This window comes from Mus musculus, chromosome 4 (genome assembly GCF_000001635.26).
Source record: "Mus musculus strain C57BL/6J chromosome 4, GRCm38.p6 C57BL/6J".
NCBI lineage: Eukaryota > Metazoa > Chordata > Mammalia > Rodentia > Muridae > Mus > Mus musculus.
In genome coordinates this window covers 8,527,960-8,533,048 of record NC_000070.6, presented here as the reverse complement: position 1 = coordinate 8,533,048, position 5,089 = coordinate 8,527,960, and positions in this window count along the sequence as shown.

The window sequence follows — 5,089 nt, the reverse complement described above, 5'->3', positions numbered from 1 at the left end:
TATTGTAAACATTATAAAAAAATAAAGCTGAAGGTTGCTGCTCAGTATTGCAGTACTGTCCCCGGAAGGACTAAAGCCCCGAGGTTCCATCCCAAGCAAAGTAAGGATTTTAAAGATTTATGTTACTATTTTTATTTATATGTATGTGTGTGTCTATATATCATGTGTTTGAGGGCTCATAGGAGCTGAAGTTTCAGAATGCCGTGAGCTTCCTGATGCGGGACATGGAAGCCAAACTTGAGTCCTCTCTGGAAAACCAGCAAGATTTCATAACTGCTGAGCCTCGGTTTTTAAAAATAAAGATATAAAATTCTTAAGTACTGCATACTCTCTAAAAATTACTTTAGGGAAATAAAAGTCTAACCACTGTATCAGTTCATGTTTAAAGCCAGCCCCGGAGCTGCTCAGGGGGTACCCATCTGTAGTTCCAGCACACTGACTGGGGAGCAAGCATGGATTGGAGGCCAGTGTGAGCGACACAGCAAGACCCCAGGCTCAAAGCGGGAGGCAGCCTTCCTTTTACGTTTCTCTTTTCTGACATTTATAACACTTTGTTTTATTTTCTCCAATCATATATGTTACCTTAAATTTTCTTGTAGTGGGGATATAAATACATGTCATTTAAGACATTTTATTTAGCCGCTAAAAGCCAAATGTATTTTTTCAATTAAAATCCCCAGACTAAGTGTTAGTAGACCTTCTGGAATTTTCCATTGGTTTTGATTTTCAGCTACTTCTGTGCTCTTAGGAATGAGCCCCAGTCATCTCTTCTCTCAGTTTTACACCATATCTGGTGGCTTGATGGTTGGAAACTGTGAGATTTAAGGACTATTATGACTATGTTTTTTTTAAATAACTCCTTGTTCAAGTTCTCTTTAACATTTAAAAATATAATGCTATGTTAGAATTTTGTATTTAGGGTCCCAACCCAAAATTTTCCTCTGATTTTGAATACCCTCAGGATGCTGAGAAAGGAGGGAGGAATGTAGACTAGGAAGAAATATGGAAGACTATAATTTTTTTCTTACCCTGTCTTCTAAAATGCTATGAAAACACAGTGTACATATTTGCACTTGTACAGTTTTATGGGAGGCATTCTTTCAGAGGACTATGAGCCAGAAATAATCAAGAGCCATGTGAAATGTCCTCTTTCAGACAGTTCTATGTAACCTATAGAAATGATTTTCTAGCTGATACTTGATAAGCTCAGTACCAATTCTGGAGGAAGAATAAGCTTCAAAAATACTTTACCACTGTATCTATTGACGAGCTTGGGTATATATTCCTAAAAACTACATCTGGGTTCCATCAACACAAAACTATATAGACTCTGCAATGAGGAGATCACGCGCATAGCAACCAATATTCAACACTGAAGCCAACCTCACAGCTCTGTGTTCCTTCTTACTTTTCTCAAAGAACTGTAGGTAGGTGTGAAATGAGCCCACCAAGGGGCCTTCCTTGGAGGACATGGGGTCTCACTGCACAGAGCATGAGTAGCATTGGCTACTAAAGGCTACAGGAGAGGAGTTGTGTTATCTTAGAGACCTGCACTATGTCCTGGGAAGTGGGAGTGGGTTGTTCAGACAGAGCGTCTTAGGCTGTTAGTTTCTACACTGGCTGCCTTACATAGTCCTCCAAGGGCATCAACCCCTTTTCTCTGCTTTGCTATTTTGCTCATTCACCCTTTCCAGAATAGTGGGGACAACATTCTTAATATTCTCTGATTCATTTCTTATCTTAGTTACTGTTCTACTGCTGGGAAGAGACACCATCACCAAGGCAACTTATCCAAGAAATAGTTTACTAGGGGCTTGTTTTCAGTTCTGAGGATTTAGTTCATGACCATCATGGCAGGGAGCATGGCAGCAGCTAGGCAGTCATGGGACTGGAGTGGTAACTGAGAGCTTACATCTTGAGACAGTAGTCACAAGGCAAAGAAAGAGAGTTAACTGGACTTTTTCTTTTTTAACCTCAAAGCCCGATCCCAGTGACACACCTCCTCCAACAAGGCCACACCTCCTAACTCTTCCCAAACCATTCTATCCACTGGGTACCAAGTATTCAAACATAGGAGCCTAAGGGGACCATTCTCATTCAGGCCACCACACTTCTCTTTGCATAACCCATTGAAACCACTTTTCTGTCTACCGCTCCATCCTGCTCATCCTTCAAAATACATACGAATACATATTTGGTTAGTTGATTTTGTTTTGCCCTGCTGGGGTTTGGACTGGGTATTGAACCCAAGGCTTTGCACATGTAAGCAAGGTCTCTACCACTGAGCTACAGCCCCAGGTTCCAAAATCAGAAGTGGCAAGCTCACAGCCTTAGTCAGCAGTGTGTTTAGATAAATAAAAAAACTTTCTTTTACGTGTAAGCTAGAAGCTCTAGGGAAGGATCTAAGTGCATGGGCCAGAGGAACAATTAATGACTGGAGTAATAGTAATCTCATTTTTATAAGACAGCACTTCATAAATATTTGAAATAATAATTAGTAAAATCTTAAAAGCAGGTAAAAATCAGAATAGCATTAGCTCTCCCTGCCTCCCTGCAACTCTGAAAGAAGCTGTCAGGAGGTGGTCCACTGTTGGATTCGGGGAGACCTGAAATGAGTCTGTTTTTATCCCAGTGACTAATTGACCTTGAAACACTCCTCTTCAAATCTTCCATCTGTTCAGCAGAGACCGTCTGGCTGCTCACATACTAGAATTACTGCAGATGGACTCACAGACTCTAAAAAGCACATTACAGCCAGGAGAAAACATGAATACTATATTTCACATGTATGATTCTCTACAGTGTATCTGACTGTATTAAAAGATCCAGTTCTTCCAGAGCTCTCAGCTGAAGCTGGGTCACGTAGTTAAGAGATTCTTTAAAACAACAGCAGCAACACCACTAACTGCTACAGAACCTTTGTATTTGATTGATTGGTTGATTGTAGTGTGTGTGTGTGTGTGTGTGTGTGTGTGTGTGTGTGTGTGCATATGGAGGCCAGAAATCAACTTCAACCCCCAGATGTCTCCGCGTGTCATCCACCTTGTTTCTTTCTGTGAGGCAGGGTCTCTCACTGGGTCCTTAAGCTCAGTTTTTTCAGGTAGACTAGGTGGCAGGGAGCTACAGAAATCTTCCGGTCTACCTCCCTAGCTCTGGGATTATAATTACACCACTTTTTACACAGGTGGTAAAGATTGAATATGGGTCCTCATGACTGTGTGGCACTTTAGGAAATCAACTCTACCCCAGCCTATTCTACAGAACCGTGTAACATGCAAAAAAGTTTATTTTATGCCTTGCAAGTTGGTGTCAGCAGACATAAGACCTCCCAGGCTTCCCAATTGCTTGCTTTCCTATTTTGAAACTGTTGTCATCTTTAGGATTTGGTGCCAAGGATTGAACCATTGCCCCATCCATGCTAAGTCCGTGCTCCACTACTGAGCTGTCTTCCTCAGCCACCCACCCCGACTTTGTCTCCAGTACATTCTGTGTTTGGTGTTAAACTCTACATATCCCTTGATTTGGAAGATTAGGAATTAGGATGCAGCATGTGAAGAACATACCTTATACACGTTCCGATGTATTTTCTTTTCTCTTTAAAGATTGTCAAGTGTTGTAAGGAGGGATCTGCCTGTCTCTATTCTCAGGACAATGAGAAGCAAGCTCTGTCCCTGGGAGAAGCGAACCCAGAGAGACCTGTGGCATCACAGGTTAGCACTCTTCTATATCCTCCCTTTGCTGTATATTCTCTCTGCTTCAAACAGTCTCCTCCCAATTCTCAACACATGGAACGAGAGGAAAATGACCATGGCAGAGGCAAAAATCCTTGTACTTTGGTCAAAATCAGGCACTTCTCCAACTTGTCCTCTGACCTCCATATGTGAACTGTGGAATGCACATGCAATCACTCACATAGGAAATAGATAAATTAAAACATGCTGGTAAAATTTTTAATTAGTCTGTATTCACATAATATTTTAAATATGTACCAAGAATCATTACCCTCCTCTCTCCCCTGCTACCTACCTCCCTCTCTTCTCCCCCCACCCTCCTAGCTATAGTAGGTAAGGCTAACCTCAAACTTGTAGTCCACCTGCTGCTCTGTTCTGAATTCTAGGATCATGGACATTTGCTACCAGGTCTGTCTTTGATCTTCACTCATTTCTTAATTTAAAATATCTAGAAGTCATTTCTTAAGAACACTAAATATGGTGATATATGCCTTTGATCCCAATATCTGTGAGGCTGAGACAGGTCATTGTGAGTTCAAGGCCACCCTGGGCTTCATAATACTAGGGCAGCTACAGCAATGCAGCCAGACCCTGCCCCACCCCCAAAAGGAACGAAAAATGAATAGATTATGAAAAAGTAAAGCATAACCCTAGACAAGAAAGTTTTGGGGTTTTCCACATTTGGGGTTTTGTGCATCAAGAATCTATGCTGGTGCTATGCCCATCTATTCCTACAACTTGGGAGGCATTGGTACAAGGATTGGGAGTTTTGGGTCATCCCCAGCTCATAGTGAGTTTCAGGCTACCCTGGGCTACAAGACACCCCATCTTGTAACAAAACAACAAACAAAATAAAATCCAAAACAGAAATCTAAGACTAGTTTTGCTGGGAATTCTGTTTTAAGGAACCATTGGGTGGCATTTCATTCCTCGGCCAGGGCAATGGGATGGTGATGGCTGTTGGCAAAGGTCTCAGTTCTTTGCCAGGTGACTCTCTCCTTACAACCAAATGAGTGTTCTCATGGCAAGGCACTAGATTCTTCCAAAGTGTGCATTCTGAGACAGAACAAAATAAACTCTCAATATTGTCTTATGTCTAGCTTCAAAACATGCTATTAATTCTGTGTCCAGTTGTTCCCATAGATCAGCCCTGGGACAATGCAGGTGGAGGCATTAACACCAGATGCAGAGGCACTTGAGAGTCATCTTGGTTCCTAACCATTATGAGCCCGAAGACATAGAGAAGTGACAGGTGACTCCGAGCTGTCCAGTGTGGGCACCGGAAACTGAAGTCAGGTCCTCTACAAGAGCAGTACATGGTTTTAACTGCTGAGCTGTCTCTCCAGCTCCTCACTGAC